The sequence below is a fragment of the Glycine soja genome, chromosome 9 (assembly GCF_004193775.1).
Source record: "Glycine soja cultivar W05 chromosome 9, ASM419377v2, whole genome shotgun sequence".
Lineage (NCBI taxonomy): Eukaryota > Viridiplantae > Streptophyta > Magnoliopsida > Fabales > Fabaceae > Glycine > Glycine soja.
Genome location: NC_041010.1, coordinates 5,804,707 through 5,830,866, shown reverse-complemented (window position 1 = coordinate 5,830,866; position 26,160 = coordinate 5,804,707). Strand labels below are relative to the sequence as shown.

At 30.7% G+C, this 26,160-nt stretch overlaps 1 long non-coding RNA gene and 1 pseudogene across 1 annotated transcript; one reads left to right on the top strand and one right to left on the bottom strand.

The window, feature by feature from the left end:
• Window positions 1-580: 580 nt before the first annotated feature.
• Window positions 581-6,216, top strand: LOC114366993 (annotated as a pseudogene).
• A 5,438-nt stretch (window positions 6,217-11,654) lies between these two features.
• On the bottom strand, window positions 11,655-13,357 carry LOC114366943. Its single transcript, XR_003657089.1, has 2 exons — window positions 12,870-13,357; window positions 11,655-12,767 (listed from the first exon to the last, which is right to left on the bottom strand). It is a non-coding gene; the product is annotated as an uncharacterized LOC114366943 (long non-coding RNA).
• Between the last annotated feature and the right edge of the window lie 12,803 nt (window positions 13,358-26,160).

Below are 26,160 nucleotides of genomic sequence, written 5' to 3'. Positions count from 1 at the left end.
AGCCAAAAGATAAGTTGCATAGATATTAGGAATTGAATTTTTATCATTAAGATTTAGATGACTTAAATGTAAAGTGAAATTACATAAATGAAGATTCAAATTACATAAATGAAGATTATTTGAATGATGCATTGAAAGTTATTTTTGTTTTAACTTAAAAGAGAACTTATTTATTATAGTTGGTGACAATCTTCACTATAAATATTGAAGAAAATTAGTGAAAAAACACAACACATGAAGAGAGAATGTGTGAAAAGAAAAATTATGAAACAAAGTCACTTTATTGATAGAAAAGTGTCTTTGTGTGAAAGTGTTATCATTTCTTGTAACCATTGATTGGGATACTCAAATTTGTAGAGTGATACACTATTTGGGGTAAGTTACAATCTTATAATCATTTTTATGATAGTGAAATCCTTTTTGAGACAATTCCGTAGATGTAAGCAAGATGTGTCGAACCACATTAAACTCTTGTGTTTATTATTATTTTTCCTACAGTGTCCTCTTTGATGTATTCTCATATCTTTTGTGGGTATGTATAATTTTGTTTTTGAGAGTGTTGATTACCCACCATGTTGGACCTCAATTGGCATAACCACAATATTGCATAATTTCTAGGCAAATGTTTTGGTCTACAATAGCAACAAGTCACCGCCAAAGTCAACCCCCTTGTTGTTGCTTTGGTTATTCTCTTCCCTTTGTTCAATAGATAGGACTAGCAGTGTTATAAGCTTGAGAATTAGCAAAAGAAACACAACCTTTGTAAGATGGCTCAGGTTATAGTGAACTTCATACTGCAAAATCTTGGTGATTTGCTCATTCAAGAAGCAGTGTTCCTATATGGGGTGAAAGACAAAGTGTTGCAGCTGCAAACTGAATTGAGGATGATGAGGTCTTACTTGCATGATGCAGATAGAAGGCAAAATGATAATGAAAGGCTAAGGAATTGGATTTCAGAAATCAGAGAAGCTGCTTATGATTCTGATGATGTCATTGAATCATATGCCCTCAGAGGAGCCTCAAGAAGAAATTTGACTGGTGTGTTAAGCCTCATCAAAAGGTATGCTTTGATCATCAACAAATTCATAGAAATCCACATGGTGGGATCTCATGTTGATAATGTCATAGCTAGGATTTCTAGCCTCACTAGGAATTTGGAAACTTATGGCATAAGGCCTGAGGAAGGAGAAGCCTCAAATTCCATCTATGGTAGGCAAAGAGCTTTGAGCTCTTAGTCACATGTTATTGAAGAGGGCATAATTGGTGTTCAGGATGATGTTAGGATTTTGGAGTCATGTTTGGTTGACCCCAACAAATGCTATAGAGTAGTAGCAATTTGTGGAATGGGGGGTTTGGGGAAAACAACATTGGCAAAGGTGTACCATAGTCTTGATGTGAAGAGCAATTTTGAGAGCTTGGCTTGGGCTTACATATCACAGCATTGCCAAGCAAGGGATGTGCAGGAAGGAATTTTGTTTCAGCTGATCTCTCCTTCTCTAGAGCAAAGACAGGAAATTGTCAATATGAGAGATGAGGAGCTAGCAAGGATGCTTTACCAAGTTCAAGAGGAGAAGAGTTGCTTAGTAGTCCTTGATGATATTTGGAGTGTAGACACATGGAAGAAACTGAGTCCTGCTTTCCCTAATGGAAGATCACCATCAGTAGTTGGTAGCAAAATAGTGTTAACTACTCGAATCACCATCAGTAGTTGTTCCAAAATAAGGCCTTTCCGAAAATTGATGATCCAGGTATGTAGATTTATGTTATCCTCTTCCTGAAATACACTGAATATTATTCAAAATGCAGTTGTTTACCACTTTGAGTAACTTGCTAGTCTAAATCTTCTAAAGCTTAGAACTTGACTGTCTTTTTAGTAATTGATTAAGGGTGCAGAGGGAAAGGGCCCCAATTTAATTCTATCAATTGTGTAGTTCACTAAAGTGAGCAAACAAAAGATCCAAGAAAAGAGTTAAAAGATTCCTACTCTTGTTCATAATTTCATTTTTTTAACAGAAGAAATAGTTATCCAACCCTATTTATGACCTCTAGAAAGTTTCTGATAGAGGGGGAAATAGATGGGGAAAGGTGTATGTTAAAAAATGCCCTTGGAGGAGTTAGAGAGCTGTCAGTTGTAGGACAGCTAAGATAGCTGTTAGTTAGTTAGAGAGCTGTTAGTAGTAGGACAGCTAAGATAACTGTTAATTAGTTATAACTAACTGTTAGTTAGTTAGTTATCACCAATCGTGGTTAGATAAGAGGCTATAAATAACTGTGGGAGGAGTAGTTACGGGTTAAACAGAAATTGAGAAGAGAATAGGAGGGGGATGAGACCTCGAATCCATAATCCTTGAGTTGTAGCTTTCTAATTCGAATAAAACGATTTCTCCTGTTCTGATTCAGTTCTCAGTTTCTCTCCATGCTGCAGAAAGGGAGAAATCGTAAGTTGAAATTTATGAAACAAAATTTGATCATAAGTCATAACTGAATTTTAGAATATGGTTAACATTCCCTAATATAAACTTCAGAATTTCAATTGTTCTTCATTTTCCCTATATGGATAGACTGTTTCCTTCTCTTCTGAGAAGTTTCTTCGTCTTGCTATAAGTTCAACAAAGTTTATATGCTCTTTTTTCTGACTGAAAGTTCAACCATGTCATATACTTTACATGGTTATAACTTAAAAAACAAACATGCATGACCATAGTACCTGCCCATTGAAATTATTTTTGTGACCTTTGAATGGTTACTTACCAAAGAACACAGTGTAGGATTCACACATGGAAATGAAACCTTACCCTCTTAAAAATCAAGGAAGAGGTTTAACAATTCCTACAAGTTGGAATTATTCAATTTCATGTTACAATTTTCTGTTTGTTTTGCTCAGACTACAAATTGAAGGAGAAGTTGGGAAGGGAAATGGTTGGAAGATGTGGAGGTTTACCGTAGGCCATCATTGTGCTTGGAGGACTGTTAGCATCAAAATCAACATTCTATGAATGGGACACTGAGTATAAGAACATCAATTCATATTTGAGAAGAGAAGGCCAAGAACAATGCTTAGGAGAGGTGTTGGCTTTGAGTTATTACGAATTACCATACCAGTTGAAGCCATGCTTCCTACACTTGGCACATTTCCCCGAAAATTTAGAGATACCAACAAAGAAACTTATAAGAATATGGGTGGCAGAAGGAATTATATCATTGGATCACAATCAAGGAGAAGGCGAGGAAGCTCTTGAGGATGTGGCACAACGTTACTTGACTGAGCTAGTTGAGAGGTGCATGATTCAGGTAGTTGAAAAGAGTTCAACAGGGAGAATTAGGACTTGCCAAATGCACAACCTCATGAGGGAACTATGTGTTGATAAGGCATACCAGGAAAACTATCATGTTGAGATCAATTCCTGGAATGTAGATGAAACTAGAGGGGCGTCAAGAGCAAGGCCAACGGGAAAAGTTTGCTGGATCGCGTTATACCTGGATCAAGATGTTGATAGGTTCTTCCCTTCACACTTGAAAAGACCACCATTTGAGGTCTCTCCTTTGCTACCATGAGAAGACAGTTAGACTAAGTGAATGGGGGTTGATGAAGTCGTTTTTCAACAAGTGTAGGTTACTTAGAGTCTTGAATTTGGAAGGAATACAGTGTCAGGAAGGGAAGTTGCCAAAAGAATTGATTTATTGATCCACTTAAGGCTTCTCAGTCTAAGAAATACAAAAATTGATGAGTTGCCCCCATCAATAGGCAATTTGAAGTGCTTGATGACCCTGGATCTTCTAACGGGGAATTCAACTGTACTAATACCAAATGTCATAGGGAACATGCACAGGATGAGACATTTATATCTACCAGAGTCATGTGGTGATATAACATTGAGAGATGGCAACTTTACAACCTGAAAAACTTGCAGACCTTGATTAACTTCCCTGCTGAGAATTGTGATGTAAGTGATCTCATGAAATTGACCAATTTGAGAAAATTAGTGATAGATGATCCTAAATTTGGAGACATCTTTAGGTACCCAAATGTGACATTTAGCCACCTAGAGTCATTGTTTTTTGTTAGTTCTGAGGATATATCAATTGTACATGTTGCATTAGGATGTCCTAATCTTTACAATCTTCTCGTAGAAGGGCCTATAAAGAATTTTTCCAGAACCTGACCAACTTTCTTCCAAGCTTGTCAAACTAAAGTTGAAGGGTTCAGGACTTCTATTAGATCCAATGCCAAAACTTGAGAAGCTTCCCAATTTAAGGTTGCTTGAGCTACAACTTGATTCATTCATGGGAAAGAAGCTATTTTGTTCCAGCAATGGTTTCCCTCGGCTCAAGTCTCTTATCTATGACTTGGCAAATCTTGAAGAGTGGAAGTTGGATAAAGGAGCCATGCCTAGTCTTAGCAAACTTGAGATTGCAAATTGCACTAAGCTTGAGAAGGTTCCAGATGGGCTCAGGTTTGTGACCACTCTTCAGGATTTGGAGATTAGATCAATGTTTGCAGCATTCAGAACTAAACTTGAAAAAGGTGGAGAGGATCATTCATTGTCCAACATGTGCCAACTGTGGTATTTTGTTAGTGTGACTATTAGGTTGGTATAACAATTTATATTGCAAATCAGCAAACCTATGTTTACATATATTGTCAAGCGGATTGCAGATGAGCATTACTATTTAATGAAATGTATCTACATGTTCTTGGCTTATGATTTATATTCATTGCTTTTTGGTATCTATTTATGTGACTATCTTGTGCTATTAGTCCGTGATAGTGTCTGAATTAATTAGTTTATTCATATACCATTAACTACGTTACTCGTTTCTTTTATAATTTTCCTCTAAACACAGAAATGTAAGAACAAACAAAAGGTACATAATAGTCACACTATCAGACTGATTTTAGAAAACCAGTTATAATTTTATGATCCAATATAATGAGGTATATCTAAGAAACTTAAATTCTTCAGATCCATTCCAACGATAAACAAATAATTGGATAATTTTATTGGAGAAAAATACAAGAAAATGAAGAGGTCTACCATGAGTTACAGGGAGTTTTAGCTCTACTACTTACAAAGGATTTATTGATTAACTGCTAGCCAAAAGTAACAAACTCTATCAACTAGCTGATAACTACTAGTAAAATTATAAAAGCTGTGACACCCCCTCAAGTTGGAATGTGCAGATTCCACATTCCAAGATTGGAATTAAGGTACTTGCAAAGGTCCTGGAGCCAATGGCTTTGTGAATAGCAACTTTTGCTGTGAGGTAATTACTGGCAGCAAATGAATGGTTCCATTTGCATCTTGTCACGTACTATACAATGAGGCAATCTAGCTCTATATACTTCGTTCTTTCATGGAATACTAGATTATTGAGTCATTGACAATGTGTATAGCAGCTTGAATATCACAATGTGTAATTGAAAATCATGCAACAAGTATATGAGCCAATATTTGGGCTTCACATGTAGCTTGAGCCATATTTAACTTCAGATGAGGATTTAGATACTGGGGCCTGTTTTTTTATTTTCCAAGAAACAGGTGATGTTCCTAACAAAAAGGTGATTGATCTACAAGTGTCTTGAAAGGCTCCTCAATCAGAATTTGAAAATTCTTTCAACTTATTATCAGTTTTTGCTGAGAAGAAAATACCTACGTAATTTCATTAATTTGAAAAATACAATCAAGTCACAGGGAGTTTTAACTCTACTATTTATTCAGGATTTATTGATTACTAACTTCTAACCAAAAGTAACTGTCTAACAAAAAATATAACCGTATCAACTAGCTGATAGCTACTTCGAATTATACAGGCTGTGACATACATGAAGTTTTATTATTAGATGATAGTGTATGCATTATTTATCTATTAAATAATATTTTTTCAATTAACCCATCTTCTATTTGTAATATATTAAACCAAAGTAAGGACTGTGACTATGATACTGACACTTCATCCATTTTATTGGCATCATTTTGCTCCATGGAAATACAAGTTAATGTGTCACATCTAGTTTTAATTATCTTTTTATTTTCCCCATTTAATACCTTTCGTTGTAAGATAAACACATCATTAATAGAGATCCTTGCTAACCATTCACCTTTTCATTAGGTTAGATTAGGCTTGTAACATCCCAATTTTTCGTAAATAAATTTAAAAAGCTTTTTAGAAATAAATAAATAAATAAATAAATATAGAGCAAATAATAGGCTGAGTACCTAGGTATAAATAGTTATGTTAAGTCATCTGTCTCCTTTTGGCCTCATTTTCGTTTTTCCCCTCCTCCTCTCAAAACCCTTTCTTTTTCCCGTAGCCCATCAAACCAGTCTCAGAAAAACGACGATCTTGAACCCGTTCACCGTTGGATCGTTGTGAAATTTGAGTATCATGTTTGAAACACAATTCCGAGCATTCTCACCGTTGGGAATTTCGATATCATGTCTGAACTGAGAGAAACACCCTTCGCATTGTAGCCTTTTTCTTTCCCGCAGAAACCCAGAGCTGTCTTGGTAAAACTATGATCCCGGTTTCGTTAACCGTTGGATTATTGTGAAATTTGGATATGTTGTTCGAAATTCAATTCCTCACGCTTCCACCGTTGGGATTTGCGACATATTATTCGTGGAGGGAGAAAAAGAAATCACATGAAGACAGCACAAGTGGAGGTTTCAATCTCTTCTCCGTCTCTCTGACGTTTGGGAATTCTATCGGAGCAGTCGGATGAATAATTGAAAGAATTTCCGGGAACCGCTAGAGATGTTGCTATCACTGGAAGACACGTGAGCCCGCTTAGAGGTAAGGGATGAGTTATTCACAGTTGGGGATTAGTGAGAACATGTGTAGGGATCCTTAGAGGATTAAATTGGGGTTTTATTTTGAGATGTTTATTAAATTGCAATTTTTCCTTTATGATTATAAATAAAATATTGATGTTCTAATGAAAATTGCTTGATAAATTGTGCTCTTGATATTTGTATATTTCGACCTATGATTTTGATATAATTGTGTAATATTAGTTAAGGGATTTTAGTCCTAATATTGTGATAGTGTTTTATATAAATTGTTATATTGAGGATATGAAATGATGATTCAAATTGTGAGTATGTGATGAATTGTAGAAGAATATGTTGCTTTGAGATTATAATATTGTTATTGAGATTGAGTATAAGTGTAAAGTTGAACATGTGTTAATTTGTGAGATACGTGTAAACATGTGATGGTGGATTGTCACACTATGAGAAGTGAAATTGTGAATGAGTTCTAGTTGTGGATAAGTGTGTAGTTAACACTTGATGTGAAATTACTTGTGTTGTAAGCTATGAATTGTACAATAACCCGACCAGTGTTATCTTGAGAAAAGCGTTGATGCGCAGTGTTAAAGAGAAAATGTAGGTTTCCTATTTAGGAGCCAGTGTTAAATCATAGTGCGATTGTGTTGAACGTGTTTAAAACACGAGTGTAAGGTCGTGAGTATTGTATAATTCATGAGCAGTGTCTGCATGCAAAAATTATTTTAGGGGTTGGACCTGAATCAGGAGGGAGAGGCCCTGACAGACTCTTCGGAGTGTAGGCCTTGGGGGTCACCGGGTTTGAGTGCTCCTTTAAGCCTATGCTGATCTCATATGGTTGGAGCATTCTCGCAAAACATCGTGACCCTGACTGGTTTCCCTATGATCTTACTTAGTGAGAGTGACCTGACAAACCCATTGTGTGGTGTGTCTTGTTATGTACTCCTAAGCGCCCCAGGGTGGTTTTTCACTGACATGGTACCACATTGCATATAGGCTTGAGTCTTAGCATAATTGTCGCATACGCTTGCTAATTGTTTATTATGAAATTGATGTGTTATTATGTCTTGATCAGAGTGTGTGATTTCTGTGTATAGTGATTGATGATTGAAAGGTGTAATTGATAGATGAAAAGTGTGATTGATGAATGACAAAGTGATGAAATAATGTGAGATATGCTAAGTAAATTGTATTTGGCTACTATATGTTGTGTTGTTTCTCTCTAGTAGTTAGCAATGTGATAACTCACTCCCGGTTTGCTGTTTGTGTTTGGATCCTGTGATGATCTTGAACTTTGTGTTCGGGGGAGCAGATGAATAGGTGGATGACTATGAAGAACCTCATGCTAGAGGACACGAGAACACAACGCTCTGATAGGATGTGACATTAGGATATAGGTTCTATATTAATTGTATGAAGACCTTGTTGAGTCGAGAATACTTTATTATTTATTTGGACAAGTTTGAATATGATGTAGAAGAAAATGAATGTGAGCCTTTTTCCCCTTTGAAAGACTTGTTTAAAAAAAATGTTTTAAAAATACTTTTAATTAATATTTGAATTTTTTTTTATTCCTTATTAGTATATATGTGAGGGGTAGAGGGTGTCACAAGGCTCACCAATATATCAGTTCCATCCACTTATTAAAGGAATAGACCATCAACCAATCGATTGCGAGGACCAAAATAGATTCTTAGAATATAGAAGTTCAAATTTTAAACAACGTGGAAAAAGTTTTATAGACAAAGATTATCGTTTACAAAATTAGCTAAAAAATTTACTGAAAATTTTAAAATTTGTTGGTAATTAAAAGTTAAAAGCTGAAATATCTTTAGTGGAAATACTCATTTTGGGTTCTTTGACCACTTTTTGTGGGTTCTACAATATTACATAAGATGCAAAAACTTTGCTCATTTTTTGCTCTAGTGTTAGATCTCAATTTGGATTCTTAGATCACTTTTCTTGGATTTCACATTTGAAATTAGTTAAAAAAAGAGACATTAAAAATAATTTTTAAAAAAAAGAGGAGTTCTTCCTCTAGAACTTAACCTCTACCATGGAAAACTTTTGAGCAAGAATAGCGGTCAATTTGGTAAACATGAATTCTTGAGCTCAAGAACTCAACTCAAAAATCCTTATTAAAGATACTTTTATTAAGTTTTAAGTGTTTGATAAAACTAGTTGTTGAAGTAACTAAAGAGAGTAAGATGACATAAAAATAATAAAATCATGATTTATTTAAAAAAAGATAATCAGAAAATAAAAAGGATAAAAAGCTAGACACTAGCGTTTTAAAAAATGTTAGTTAAAGTAGCGTTTCAAAAAACTCTAAAAACTATTAAGAAGTTACACAAAAGTTTATTTATCGAACCGTCAAATAAGTTTTTCAGGTAGTAAAAAAACTTAAAACTAACTCAAATATCTTCTAAAAAAATAACCTAACATTCACTAATATTTTAGTACATTATTGAGTATTAAAGGGAATGTCTGGTAAGTTGAGGAACTTTAGGATCCTTTATACATCAATATTGATTTAAAGGCTTATTATTTTTTAATCTTAAAATTTTTCACTTATTATTTTTTAATCTTAAAATTTTTCAGATATATACTTTTAGTCTCAATATAAATTTTAAGAAACTAAAAAAAATTTTATTTATCGAATAATCAAATAAATTTTTTAGGTAGTAAAAAAATTAAAAACTAACTGAAATATCTTCTAAAAAATAACCTAACATTCACTAATGCATAATAAGTTGAGGGACTTTAGGATCCTCTATACATCAACATTGATTTAAGGGCTTATTATTTTTTAATCTTAAAATTTTTCAGATATATACTTTTAGCCTCAATATAAATTTTAACGGGTTAAAATTTCTTAACTTTTTTTGGATTTACATTTTTAGTCTCCAATTTAAATTTTAATTATGGATGCCTATGATGTTTTTTCTCTGCTGATACTTTTAGTCCCTACATTTAAATAACAATAATAATTGATGTAATATTGACGTTGGTACTTTAATGATTTGTCACATTATAAGTCTAATAAAACAATTATGTGTAGTTTTCTTTTTGTAATTTATGTTTTAATCTTTCATTTAGTTTGATGTCATCAATTGATATAAATTGATTCAGGATTATAAACAATGTTTCAAAAAATTAAACTAATGACTGTGCTATTAAACTCATGATGTGACAAGCCACTAAATTACTAGTGTTGTTGTTCTATTTAGTAAATGTTGTTAATTTAATGCAAGGATTAAAAGTGGTGTCCTAGAAAAAGTTTAGAAACTTTAACGTCAAAATTTAAATTAGGGACTAAAAAATTATTATTTTGAAAGTAAAACATTATTTTAAATTTAAGAGTTAAAAGATCATGATGAATTTAAAAAATAAAAAAATAAAAGACCAAATAAATAAATAAAGAATTATATAATTTTGGTGAGGCATCCAATAGTCCGACCAATACATGAGACTCCTAATGTAGGAAGCTTCCGGCATTTGTGAGTATGCGAATACGAAGGAATGTAGGACATTTATACTGCAAAAGTGCAAGCTGACAGAACAGATGCCAATGTAGGACACACACACACACACACACACATATATATATATATATATATATATATATATATATATATATATATATATATATATATATATATATATATATATATATATTGCAACAAATGTAGTTTGATTTAAAAACTAACCAGTTTAATTTAATTATGCTTTTTATAACATAAAAATGATGGATCGAGGTTTTCTATAATTGGAAAGTAACTGCACAGGATGGCAATTCGATCTAGAGAAACTTTTTTATATTATCTGTTTTACTTTTATCCCTGGTCGTTAAATAAGATTTTTTTTACCTTCTTTTGCACCAAAACAAGTTTTCAAATAATATATTTACTTTTACCTTCTTTTACACCAAAACAAATTTTCAAATAATAATTTTTTTACCTTCTTTTGCACCAAAAACAAGTTTTCAAATAATTTTTTTTTTTTTTACCTTCTTTTGCACCAAAACAAGTTTTCAAATAATATTGTGAATCGTCACTATAATTTCAACTCACAACCTTTTACTCAAATAATATATATACACACGAAAACATTATACAGGTAAACAACTTGAATAGTTCATGCGATGGTAGTTTTTTTAATACCCTAATTTTAAAACCCTTTTCTTAAAGAGAATTTTAAAAGCTTTAAAATAAGGAAAAATGGATTAAAAAAAATTGCCAAATTTAAACGGGAGAACAAAACCACAAAACGTCTAAAAAGAACTTTCTGTAAGTTTCTTTTTTTTTTATTTTTGGGTTGTGTAACGCATCATACCATCCTTGGTTCTCCGAACCAGCCAAACAATAAAAACAGTATATTCCTTTTGTGCTTAGCGATATTCCTTCCAAGAAACGAATGACAAGGTTACTTCCACTCAAATATTGAAACTATTAGTATTTGATTTATTTTTTAAATAATAGTAAAGATAAAGTAAAAAAACTTACTTTTAAAAGAGTAAAAACTAAATTAAGTGAGAATTCATATAACAAGGAATTAAAATAAACGATCTTTAATTTATATCAATAAAAGGGTATATAGCATAACGCCATGCAAAGCACAGCCTTTTGCAGTTAATATGGCGGGGGCGCAGTTTACTTCACCTTGAAAGAGTTTCCTATATGCACCAAAACTAACAAAGGAACCATTGCAAAACCCAGGACCATCGACCATTCTAAAAAGAGCAAAATCTTTTTCAAATTTAGTAAATTGATCATGGATACCTAAATATAACTCCAGATCCATCAACCACCTCTATAAGAAAAAAAACCAAAAATTGAACTCGTCATAGCCAGCTAGATCAGATCAATCTATCACAAACAATAATGTGCTTGAATTCATTACCATTAATACAGTTAGATGCAGAAATGAGGGATGGATCATTACGCACCATTTACTAATTACAACTAAGTAGATCAATTAATTTCCTACACTTGAAACTATTCATAACAACATAAGGAATTGAGAATTTCTAGGAACAACTATAGAGAAGAAAAACAAACAATTAATATACACCTGGTGATAATTAAAATACTTTATATTAATTAACACATATAATTAAATTCATATATACCATCGAGTTTGAGTCTGTCTATCCAGTTCAGTTAAATACCGGAGAGAAAGATTTATCATCCATAGTAATTTTCCTCGGCTCGATCGGATATTATAGAATATGTGGAAGTGCCTAGAAAAAAGCTTGCTTTGCTGTTCTTCTTGGAAGGCTGGGTGAGCGTAGGACGAAGACTGAAGCCAGATCGTGGGGCACTTGGAAGAACCCTTCTTGTGATGGTGGGTCTAAATTCTTAAGTCTTCGAGGCACTACTCGTGGTTTCTTGGGAGCTGGAGGGCACACCAATGGGTTGGTGGGTAATTTTTGAGAGGGTGATGTGGGTGTGTGGCACTCTTCTTCAATTACAACATCCTCGTTTAGCACCTCCTTTGTTGTTGTTGTTGTTGTTCCTAGATCGTGTTTTAAGGTTGTTCTAACCGTAGGAACAACGGTTCTTATGGGTGTAATTGGCCGAAATTCTTCTAAGATTTCGAGACCCATTTGAGGAAATTAAGAGGGAATTCAATTCACTTTGGATAGAAATTAATAGTGGCAAATTGAAATTGAATGGACAATTTTAGTTTTTTGGGAGAGAGATCTCTAGGAGGCGTGGAGAGGGTAATTGAGAAGGTGGTGATGATGATGAGAGGTGGTGCTGAAAGAGAGACAGATATATGAAAGAGACAGGGTGGAAGGTGGGGGATGTTGTGTGGGGGTACACATGCAATGATAAAGACGAAAAACAAGTGTTGGAAAAGAGTGAAATTTGCGAAAGGGAACAAAAGTGACAAAACTGAAAAAAAGGAAAAATTAATAAAGTAGCAAACAAGAAGGCGTGTTGGGCTTGTAACTTTGTATGCGTGTCATGTCACCTTAAGAAACAAAGCAAAAAATTAAGTTAATACCCACATAAAAAGTTGATTTAGAATTAAAGATTAATTTAGAGTTAAAAGGGCATGGAGATGGAGCACAACCTTGATCTGACACAAAGTCACATGATTAGTTCAGATGCTGTTCATGTGGTGGCATCCGCAACACTCCCCGGCTTGGTCTTTGCTGATCTGCCTGACTGACTCAGTCTCCTTAATTTTCTTCGATCTCATGCCATTTGCCTTAATTTCTTTGCCTCGCTGTCCATACTTCAATCAAACCACGTTCTTCTTCTTTTTTCCCCTAAGTTCAAGTCAACTTACTATTGCTTTTCACGTTCTTGTCTCTCTTTGTCCTACTACTACTACTACTAATAATAATAACAACTACTTTTTTTTAGTTATTTTTTTCCGTGATATTGTTTTCAGTTCTCACTATATGTATGTTCTTTGGCGTATTAAAATCATGGCATAGCTGGATGTATATCTTAATTACTCGGATCGGCTGCATCATTTATCTTCTTAAACATTAAGATTTGTGTTCAACTAGCCTTTATTATGTACCTTTCGGGAGAATATTCCATATATGTGGGTTGAATGGTGAGTTTTTTACTCTCAATTAGCAAGGCCTAAGAACATATATATAGAGTTTCAAGGTTGAAACGTGAAAGTTGCGTATGAAAGAATTTTTTTTGTTTTGATTCTGATGAATATGTTATTTAATTAAAGGGTATAAAACCATGCAACTTGGTATAATTTTTGTTTTCACATCACATTTCACAATGAAACTATAGAGAAATAAAAAAATACATTATAAAACATAGTATGAAAAAGGGTGAATAAAAATAACATTATTCAATTTAAATAACCCTGTACAAGTCAACCAAGCTGCACAGCAAATCCCAAAGATAATCATAAACATATATTTTAAGCATTTCATGGTAATTAATATTAGGATAAATGGATAATGTCAAATGCATCGATTCGATCGGATAAGATTTTCGTACGTTTACTGCAGTGGTAATAGACTAATTTGGTAATCTTGTAGCAGCGGATCATCCTTGGTAACAAAGTTTCTCGTTGTTCGTTTCTTTTTTCTTTTTCTTTTTTTCTTTTATTTTCTGGTAACCTCTTGTTTCCTATTGATCCGACTCCTCCTATACCTGAATTAGGTTCTATTTCTTTCAATATATTTTTTTCTTCTAAAAATCCAATTTGATATACTAAATATTAAATAATGTCATTTCATCATAATAATCATGAATGTTGAATTTTAAATAAATTAATCTTATAGTAAACATTTACTTATATTTCAAAAAATATTATTATATATTAAAATAAAGTTAATTAATGAAATATTAAATAATTTCTAAATTTTATATATATATATATATATATATATATATATATATATATATATTAAACTTGAACTATTTTAACGAGAAATATCAAACCAACAGTTGGATTTATAAAATTTAAATTCTATAAAATATTAAAGAGAATAAATTAGATAAGACTTACTCTTAGAAGATAATTAAATTAGTATTGATTTTAAATTTTGAAAATATTAATTTAAAAAAAAATAAAGAATTATGTTATGTTTTTAAATGGTTATAGGATTTTTAATATTATTTTATGAATAATCAAAATTCACTTTTTTTCTCATTCTTATATAAAAATAACTCTCACTATAAACATTTCTGTATGCATATACACGCCTTATTGTGGACTCGGTCTCCATAAAACGTGGAGACAAGTGCTACTTAAGCTGGAAACATTGTACATTCATATAATATGTATATATTTCAATATTGGAAGTAAAAGGTATCTAGCTATGTACCTGTGTATCACATTCCTTGCAGCCAGAGAATAGTGTTGACTCATTATTATATAATCCAAAGTACTGCGCGCAGGAGCTTTACTTTAGATCCAAACCAAACAATCATAGGCTGTGTTAATAAACAAATTAAAGCTCCCTAACTCACATGGTTTCTGAATAAACATATTTATTCTGGGGTTGGAAAACTGTTATATTATAAATTTAAATTTGTCTTTCAATGTCAAGACATATGAAAGGATATACTTCCTCTGGTGAAGGCATATAGTAGTGCTGCTTGCTTTATTTGAAGTTTTGAACGAAGATAGAAGAAAAAAGAGAACCCTGGTTTATCATTAAAAGAAGTTTAAAAAAGAAAGTTGTGGATCTATAGAAATAATGTCACATGTTTTTTTCTTGCGGAAATGACATAAAATACTTAATTGTAATTTTATAATTTTTAATAAATTTTACCTAATGATAGATTAGAGTATGTTTAAAAGTGTGTTAGCATTCCTCGATATAATATACATCATGATATTGTAAAACTAGTATTCATATAATTATTTCTTTTAATTTTTTAAGACTTTCTGATCCTATAATATATTTATTTTATAATTTAGTTCTTATAAAAAAAATGTTTATTTTGGTTCCTATAAAATCTTGTTTTATACTTTTAGTCCTTGAAATTATTGTTTTCATCCTTATAAATTGTAAAAAAAAAAAATTATCTAAGTGTCTCTTATATTTAAATATGTTCATTTTAGTCTCTATATTTAAGAAATATCGAGGTTGTTCTCCAATATTTGGTTGTCAAGTAATTGATGAATCTTGACAAGGACTAAAATCTATAAAATAAAATTTTATAGCGATCACGAAACTGATAAAAAAAAAAGTATTTATAGAAACTAAAACTACAAGATAGGTCAGAAATTAATGAAAGTCAAATTTAATTATATATATATATATATATTATGATTTAAAAATTAAAATTTATTATATTCCTACCATTTGTATTAATTTTGTGTTATAAAAATCTCTTGTATTATTTTTTAAAAAATTGTAACTTACAGTAAGAAAAAAAAAAAGACAGTAAGGAAATAGCCATTTTTAGTATAACTGGAGCAAAGTTAGGGTAAAAAAGTTAATATAAAATAATCATATTTTGCTATAATAGTTTATAATATACTTTTTTTTGTGAGTAAAGTTTATAATATATACTAGTACCTTCTAAGTTCTAAGTCAACAACGAGAGAAACCGTTATGATGGCATTTGCCCTCAGTTGAGTCAATTTCTGGTTTCTGCTAGAAAAATCCAGAGATTATAGGTTTACTTTAGCTTTCCACTATCGCTTCTTCAACAAATAATGCTATCTCATTTTATAATTTTTTAGTTAATTTTCTTAATACTTTTAAAAAAATTTAATATCCAACATTCAAAAATTATTTAATATTTTTATTAATAAGAAAAAAAATCAATAAAAAATATCGTAGGAAGAATTAAATTAAATAATTTGAAAAAAAAATGATCTTCAATTGAATAATATGTAATTCAACATAATAATGATATGAAGAAAAATCTAAAAAGTGAACTTTATAATTGATGATTAATAATGCATGTGTAGGAATCGTCAATGATGGCTTCTTCAATTTTCCTCAGAAATCATAGAAAGCTCCAAAGAGATGCCCTCTTCTTTTTTTTTCTCCTTTTAAACTCGATTGACATCTACAACAACTTTCAGTACTCTTTTGTAGTTAGCACCAGCCACCACCATGCACCTATAGTTCTCATGGTCACCCTTTTTGGTAGGGCATGCATGTTGATTAATTCATATAGAAGAGTTGTGTAGTCAACACAAAAGAGGAATATGTGGCTGGTTTGAAGTTGATATTCTTCAGTCACGGATAAGCATCCAATGCGTTAAAGACAATATACTATGAAGTAGTAGGCCACATGCATATTGGAGTCTAGCTTATTACAGAGTTGTGAGTTTGAAAATAATAAGGACAATACTTTCCTACATTATTAAAGTAAAAAAAAATGTTATGAAGATATCAGAAATTATTTTAAATATAAAATAACTGTATTGTTTCTCTTTTTCATATTCAGTGTGTTCTAATCAAATTCTCATAAACTCTCTTTTAAGAAAAAGAAAATAACAGAATTTCGTTAGAATACACTAATAGTGTATGAATATTAAATTAAAGTTGATATATATTATGATTTAGCTTAATTTATTTTTTCATATTCGAAATATGTAGGATCATTATGAGTAGAAAAATTTTCTCTTAAGATATTTAACATAGCATATCTAAAACTTAAATATCAGACCTCTGATGAAACTATAAAAAATCTCATGCTAGTTGTTTCATCAATTTGATAATTGTGCATTTTAGGCTTTAAAAAAGTGTAATTTTTAAAATAAAAATATATAATTTAAGCATATTCATAAAAGAAAAAGTGTAATTTACCAAGATAATGATTTGGCTTAATTGTAGTTTTGCTTTCTTAGGAATTGCAAATTAATGATTTTAGTCATTATTTTTTTTTTGGTGAAATGATTTTAGTCATTCTAATCATGTCAATTGAGTCTTTAAAGTATTATAAATGTGTGACTTAATCTCTTGGGTTCTAATTACACCAAATAGGTCCTTAGTATTACAATTGTGTGTTATTATGGTTTCTCTATCAATCGTTAATGTGACATTGACTAATAATGTGTTATCCCACTTAACACTTACATGATAATACATTGTGTTGACATAGTAGTTGATTTGATATGTCTATGTGGTCCTTGTTGTAACATGTGTCATTTTAGTATATCAAAATTTATAATTATGTGATTTAGTCTTTTGTTATTAAAATTATTAATAAATAAAAAATAATATAAAATGTGAAATATAAATTTTTTCATATTAAATATAGTAATATATTCTGCAGTTTTTTATCCTATTATAATATATTATTACATATAATAATATTTTTACTAGTGTATTCTAATATAATATTATCTCCAGTTTTGTATATATAAAAGAAAAGATAATATTTTTTTAGGCCTAATTATAAAAAATATAGGACTACCTTATTATTAATTTTTTTTACCTCTAATTAATTGTAAGACCAATTAATGATTACACTCATTTTCCCATGAAAGTGGGTGCATTTATTTATTTGTCAACAAAAGAAGACATACTTGGTTGAAAAATTATCTTTTAAAAAATAAATCTCTATTTAATAATTAATGTGATGGGTAGTCTTGAAATAAAATTAAAATTTATGATAAATTAATTAATCTAAATAATTTTTTATTTTGATGAATTAAATAATTATTTCATATACATAGGATCAGGGTAATAATAATTTATATGTATTAACTTATATCTAAGTAAAAATTATAAATAATAATCATAGCTAGAATAATAATTTCCATTTACTAATTTTTATTTTTATAAATGTACATTAGAATTTGAAGAATTAAAATTCTATAATGAAACTTAAAGAACTAAAATCACATGTTAAATCAAGGATGAAATTATCTAAAATTAATTATTGTTAAAATCATCATGATGACGTTATTATGTAAGTGTTACATTAGGTGACATATCATCATTAATGTCAAATAAATATATTCCAACAGTTATAGTAAATAAAATTGCACAATTATGATATTTAGAGTATTGAGTTGGTGCAATTAATTAAGACTTAAAGAATTAAAATTACATATTTATAATAATTGAAAGACTCAATTGATATAATTTAAACTTAAAAATTAAAATCACGCAATACTTGATAGACAAAAAATATAATTAAACTTAATATTCTCTTCATTTCAAAATAAGTTTATCCTAGCTAATTAACATAACACTTGTTTTGAAATATATTTTTTTCAATATGACACTTATTTTAAAATGAAACAAATAATTTATAAGTAGAAAATCTAACCAAAAAGATATTGAATCATGTTTATGTTTTTGTGCTATACATTAATTATGATGGTGCTTCCATTCGCATTTATATCTCATTATTTGAGATTGATTTGTGTACACTTTGGAGGAGCTCTCTAATCTATTCCAATAAATAACATTGATTTCTATGGGTCATATGGACCACCTTCTTTTCATACAAGGTAATTGATATTTACACTCTAAATTTATTAAATATATTTTATTCATACAAGGTAATTACCATTTATACCCTTTCAATTTATTAAATATATTTTTTACGTAAACGTATTTAAACAACTTTATGTTTCCTTCTTTTTCAAAGATTACTTATTTATTGTCTCCTGCTTCATCTACATATGATAATGAGATAAATTGAGCATGTAATAGGCTATTCCTGTCTCCGTCCACATAAAAGGTGGGACAGACGAGTTCAAGTATGAAAGAAATGATTAAAATTTTAATATCCATTTCCATCTCCCCCATATTTTGTTGGGTTTGAAGAAACTCATGGGTAACCCACCACACCATTTTTTATAACTTCATTTTACTTATATATCTTAAAATAAATTATATATTAAATTATTAATTATATTTTAATTTAAATAGTATATAAAAATTAAATTATAACTATATATAATTTATATATATATATATAAGATTTTATTGTTATAATTTTATTTCATTTTCTCTTCAACCAAACAAAGAAAAAAAATATTATTCTGCATGTTTTTTTTTTCCAAGTCTCTTTCCTTCCACTTTTACTCCTTAAACATGCCCTTAGTGCTTTCTAGAAAGTACTTTCAAAATCACACCGTACTTCAATATGCACAGACGAACTATTAAATTGAATATAAGATTACAATAAAATGAGATTAATGTAAAATTTTAATTTCTTTATTTGAGAAAAGCTACGGAAAATACTACTAGAAAAATGACTTTTTACGACGGTTATTAAGTGATTTTAACGACGGTTGTAAACCGTAGTTGTATATAACGTCGTTGTAACGCAATTGCTTTTTACGACGGTTATTATAATAACCGTCTTTAAAAATTAGAATAATTCAAAGACGGTTATTACGTAATAACCGTCTTTGAATGCGGTGTCTCGTTCAACATTCAAAAACGGTTATTACATAATAACCGTCTTTGAATGCGGTGTCTGGTTCAACATTCAAAGACGGTTATTATGTAATAACCGTCTTTGAATGCCGCGTCTAATTCAACATTCAAAAGACGGTTATTACGTAATAATCGTCTTTGAATGGTCATCTGGTTCCGCATTCAAAGTCGGTTAGTACATAATAACCGTCTTTAAATGTTACATCTGGTTCAACATTCAAAGACGGTTATTACATAATAACCGGTTATTACGTATTCAAAGACATTGCATTCAAAGACGGTTATTACATAATAACCGTCTTTGAATGTCGAATCAGACACTGCATTCAAAGACGGTTATTACATAATAACCAGTTATTCCAGACACCGCATTCAAAGACGGTTATTACGTAATAACCGTCTTTGAATGCCGCGTCTGTTTCAACATTCAAAGACGGTTATTACATAATAACCGTCTTTGAATGCAGTGTCTAATTCGACATTCAAATACGGTTATTATGTAATAACCGTCTTTGAATGCAGTGTCTGGTTTGACATTTAAATATGGTTTTTGGATAATTCTGAATTCCCCACATAATTACTAAAATATTCTTTCAATATGTGTTATGACCCATATTTAGAGAGATCCTCAAATCCCATACTTCAACGGGCTTCAAAAAATTTTTGTTCCATGAAAAGAATAACCAGTAGCCATACTTAAATACTACCAATGAGGAAATAAGAATATATTTCTATTTTACTTTTATACAACAAGCAAAGGCAACAAGTCAAGCTCTTCATATTTCCACTATAAATTAGAAACCCAAAATGCAATTAAAAGCCTCAGATTGATAAGTAACTGTTACTACTAAAGACATAAATCTTAATGTTACTACTAAAGCCATAGATCATTGATGTCATTTCTTTTTGTGATCAATAATAGTTCACTCAGATAAAAAATTTCAGAGGGCAATCCAACCAGACAAGGAGCCATGCAAAACAAGGTAAAAGTGTCGTGCATTTCAGTTCTGAAAAGAACAGAAGCAGCAGTACATAGAAAGAAGGCCAGCAACACCACAACAGGACCTCACAATCAGGCTAGACAGACAATGGGATCTCTTTGATCTAGAGATGCCAAAAGAAGACAGGTTCCAGCAATACAAGTGTTATCAATGGCATATAACGCAAAATGACAAACCAATAACCCAGTATATCATATAACAGATAGTGTTGCAGGCAAATAGCAGAAGTCTTATTCACATATCGTTTGAAATTCATGATATATCGATTATTATACATGTATTGAAATTTAAGTTGCATGAAAATAAAAATTGGAATAATATTAACTCAAAAAATAAATGAACCAAATTAATAAAGCATTTACTGAAACTTGGAAATTTAAAGTTTGAATGGATTCAAGTCAACACAGCTGGAAAAACACTCAATACTTGGGAACATACAACACAGTGTTGGCTCACACACATGCCTGCAGAAAGCCATGCAGTTTGAACCACTCTGATAAAGTAATTATGGACAATAGCAAGTAGAAATGACTTTTAAGGGAAACAATTTTAAAACAAAAAACATAAAAATCAGTACATTGAATAATCAAAAAGAAGTTCAATATAATAAGCCTACCAAGATTGAGGAGCTAAGCGATCAGTTGATACCAGTTCCTGAGCCAGGTAACTTAACTTCATATCTTCCTTTAAGTGTTGCACCAGAGATAAGTTAGTCTTTTGGTCAAGCATTAAGCATGCAGATATGTATTCAGCAATTAGACATGAAATAGAAGCAGGAAGCTAAAGAAAGACAATAAAGTAAAATAGCTCTAGAAGGCTATGCTGCACATCAATCATTCTTTCTGTTTAGAAATTCACGTCAAACTGATAAGACCACAAAACAATAAACTAATTTATCTTCGGGTGGAGGCAACTAGTATGCAAATTTCTTCAAACAATGACAGATTTTAGCATTTAGTACATGTTGACCTTGGTTCAGGATCATATTTTTACGTGTTTCTAAGCTTCTAAACCACTGCTTTTGGACAAAGATTGATTTTGGTTTTCGTGGTTCTTAAAACAAATAAAAACATAAAAAGCTAGCTAGATTAATAAGAAAAATTGAAAGCCCGGCTAGCTTTTCATATATTTTTTTTATTATTGAAAAAAAGATTACTGAAAAATAACTCTAAATTCTTGATCATTTGTGTCAAACCAAAGTGGCAGCTTAATTAGTTTCTTTGTCCAACTCGACGTACGTTTATCTAAAAGAAGCAGCAACAAGGGTGTTCTAATAAATTCCTAGATAGGTTGGAGAAGGAGATGAATCATGCATGATATGGATTTGGTACTTAAGCAAGAAGAAATAGTGTGGTTCCAAAAATCTAGAACTAAATGGATTCAAGATGGAGACCGTACCAAGTATTACCATCTCAAAGCTATAAATAGGAAAAAAAGAAACAAGATTCTTATGCTTAGAGATATTCAAGGGAAGTGGATAGATGATAAAGTGCAAATTAGAGATAAGATTTCTTTACATTTCCAGGATCTTTTTCTAAGGACAGTGATGAGATGCCTATAGTCATTTCACACTGGGTGCATGCCAAATTATTATCGCAAGATACAAAAATGTTCCAATACAACAGACTAAAGCATTTTTAAAAGCATTTATGTTGATAAAAGAAACAAAAAACAAATATCTAACAAGAAAACTTTTTTAGTGTTTAGTTTTTTTTCACAAGATAACTAGTTAGGAAAAAAAGCTGGAGTAGAGTTTAACTGGAAAAAAAACTGAAAAGAAAATTATATCATGAAAGTGCTTTTCTTTACTGCTAAGTTTCTCCCATAAACCTTATATAAAATGAGCATATACATTACAAGACACGGTAAACCATGGAAATGCACACGAAAAACAAAAATGTTCTCCTGTTCAAAATGTCTATATATGTTATAAGAAGGTCCAGATATGTAGATTACCTTCTACTATAGGTATATTCACCTTTTTCTTCAGCCAAATCAACTCCCATGGGACGTCTCAATAATTCTGTATTATGAAACTCAAGAGCCTGTCATACAAAAAACAAATTGATTGTCAGCTCAATGTCTTCCCACTGAACAGGGCTTCAATGAACATAACACAAATGATGACAAGGAATAGAGACACAGACACTATATATACAAGAAAGCCTAGAAATATAAATGTCAAACCTACATCACAAGATTCACAACTAATTGTCATGCAAAGACATATATAGGGTCAAATGATGCATTTAACCAATAGCACCTAGTGAGACAAGACTTGCCAATTTTTTTATTAGGCACAGACAAAGCGAATGGCTTTACAAGAAAATGACCAGATTAACAAGCAATATAGAATTTGCAACCTATGAGCTGGTTGGAACAATATACCATAGCATGAGTTAAAAAAGTTTAGATGAACTTATTTCACAAAAATTTTGGTGATCAGTTCCTGATTTTTAATGTGATTGGTTCTTGATTTGCAACAATAGACCGAATCCTCTGATTCTGTTTTCTTTTTACAGCTAGGAACAAATTCTATTATTAATTTGAGAGATCTCCCACACAATCTTTCTATAATTAGTCCGCCAACATTTAAGAGGAGATTATACCCTCAGTTTCCAGGCCTAAAGTTGTTTACCTAATTCCCTGCCTATACCGCTGCCTTGTAATCAAACATGAAGTTGAGGAATACAATCTTCTTTTTGTGGGAACCTATTATCAATAAGTGTGAGAGAGCTCTAGCTAAGTGGAAGCAACTCTAAATATTTTCCTTTCCCTCAGACTTAGTTATTTTCAACGTCATTCTTAAAGTTTTACAATTTATTTATAATAAAAGTGTCAACTTCATATTAATGTCAAATGAAAACCCAAAAATAGTGAATCATATGAAAACCCATGAAATACCTGAAAAGGGGTGAGAAAACCCTAAGAGAGAGAGGAGGGCTTCAGGCTTCAAGAACACAACAACTTGGTCTTTTTTGGCACCTAAAACCAAATGGGTTATGCAACAAATTGGAGAGAAACGTGTTGCAATAGTAAATTAAAAAAAACAGTGAAGAAAACAAGAGTGTGTATGTGTGTGTTGATGCGGTGTTTGTGATGGAAGCAGAAAAATGGGGAATCTTTACAGAGACGGAGAGAAGGGTGCAGAGCAAGGGCGTGGCAATGATTGGCCCTGACCCCAGAGAGTGAAAAGGAGGAATGATTGAGAGCTTCAGCGAGAAGATTAGGGTTCAGTGAAGAGGGTACCAACTTAAATTTTATCACACAAAACATTCTAAGGCGGTTTTCAATAACCGCCTTAGAATGTGCGTCGTCAATTGCAGTTTTTTGGGCAATAATTACAAAATTGCCGCCGCATCACTTTCTAGAACGGTTTCCTTATAACCGTCGTAAAAATAATGTCGTAAAAAGCAATTTTTGTAATAGTGAAAAGAGAGAAAATAGAGGAGGGTTTAGAAAAAAATGAGATTTTTTTTTATTCGTGACGGCCCCTAGAAAACAATGAGATGTGATGTAGGAAATAAGGTTTATTAAAAATAGGAAGTATACTAAGTAATTAGGAGAGTACAAATAGACAATGCTCTCATCTAATACTGAAATGGACGCACATTGTTTATATTTCCCACTATGTACTATATTTATCATGCATAAACATTCAAACATAAAGTTATCACACTAATGCGTATGTTTGAACTATATAAAATTTCATTTTTAATTCAAATTAAACTGGTATACAATTATAAATTTTATATTTAGGTTTATGTAAAAAAAAATTAAACGTAGAATTGGAGTTTCCTTCTCATTTAATTTCCTTTGCAAGTCTGCACAAAAATCACTTATCACTTATACAAATAAAAAAAAATAGATAAATTTTACTGAATAACATTGGTTGAGGGCATAAAGTATAGGCATGATACCACTTGCAAGTACCTTTTATCATTTGAGTATTATACATAAAAGAAATTGATTTTACCACATATTTGATTACATTTGAAATCACATTTAAGTTATTAGAAACGAAATTTGACTCATCCATTTACTCAAAATGAATTATTAGATCAGTTTGTGTGAAGTCTAATATAATCATTAGCATGATTATAACTCCAACAATTTTTATCTTACCATTTGATATAACTCTTCACTTAATTTTCAAAACCTATCTAAAAATATTGTGATTGTGAAATTCTTGTTGTGATATTTCATAAAAAAATAAATATCAATTTATAAACACAAAATAATACTTGTAAAATGACTTTCACTTCTAAAAAATATTGTGAATTAAACTCTTCTGTGATTTTGCATTACATCAAGTTGACTTGTTATTTTTTTAACAATAATATATATACAAAAATAATAGTCTAAATATGAATTGTGTACGTGTCAATATGCTTTTAACACAATAAATTGACTAAAAATCAATGAAAGGTAAAAATACAAAACAAATATAAAAAATAAATAAATTATATGTAATATGACAAGAATGTTCATAAATCTATTTTTTATTCAGAAATAAAACATAAAAATAATAAAGTAATTAATTTAATTCATTATAATTTTTATATGAGAACTAAAATTCATATTTTAAAGTGAGACCAACCAAATTACTTAAGCCTGTAAAATAAGATGAAAAAGAAAAGAATGTAAAAGAATCTAAAACAATAGGAAAAAGAATAAGAAACACATGAAAAAAGAAAACACAATAAAAAAGTGCAAGAGATTTTTCTCTTTACTTATCTTGGTGCTTGTTTTATCTCTCTTTGGATCAAAGTCACTTTGTCATGGTTAGTGCCTTTGTTGACCACACGTGAAATTCACGTCCAAATCAATAGAAACTGATTTTTTGCACCTTCATCGTATCTATTGGCTCCTAATTTATGTTCTTTAAACGACTATCTTTGTCTTATGGGCTTAAGGAATTTTTCAAATTGGCACAACGAATTGATTTTGAAACTGTTAAAAAAAATAATAGTAGATATTTAAGGAAAAAATGTGATCAAAGTGAGAATACGTACACCAACAACAATAATATTTATCAAGATAAAAAAGCAGGCGAATAAAAAAAATGAAGTAAATAAAGAGTAAAATTAAATGTTACAAAAATGAGTTTAGAATAATCTGCATTGAAAACATGTAATGCACCATCCTTAGAGAAAAAATATCCCAATACAAAGAGAATAAGATATAACGTGCTTCTCCCTCAAGATGTATTTATCCGTTGAATCGATTATGTGCAGCTAAAGATCTTCAAACCAATAAATACTCTAATGCTCCAAAATTAATTTTTAATACCCGTAGAAATTATAAGGAAATTAATGAAGAGCTTTTTATTTCAAGGAAGATAAAAACTTGTACGTGTATTTTACTGCTTCGTGTGCTATTCTTCATCAAGCACCACTATATATATATATATATAGGCCTCTAAGGCAAAGAACGTGCATCAAAATAACAGCCTCAATGTGCAGCAATAAATGACGACACAATAAAATTGAAACTAAAACAACTTCATAATTAC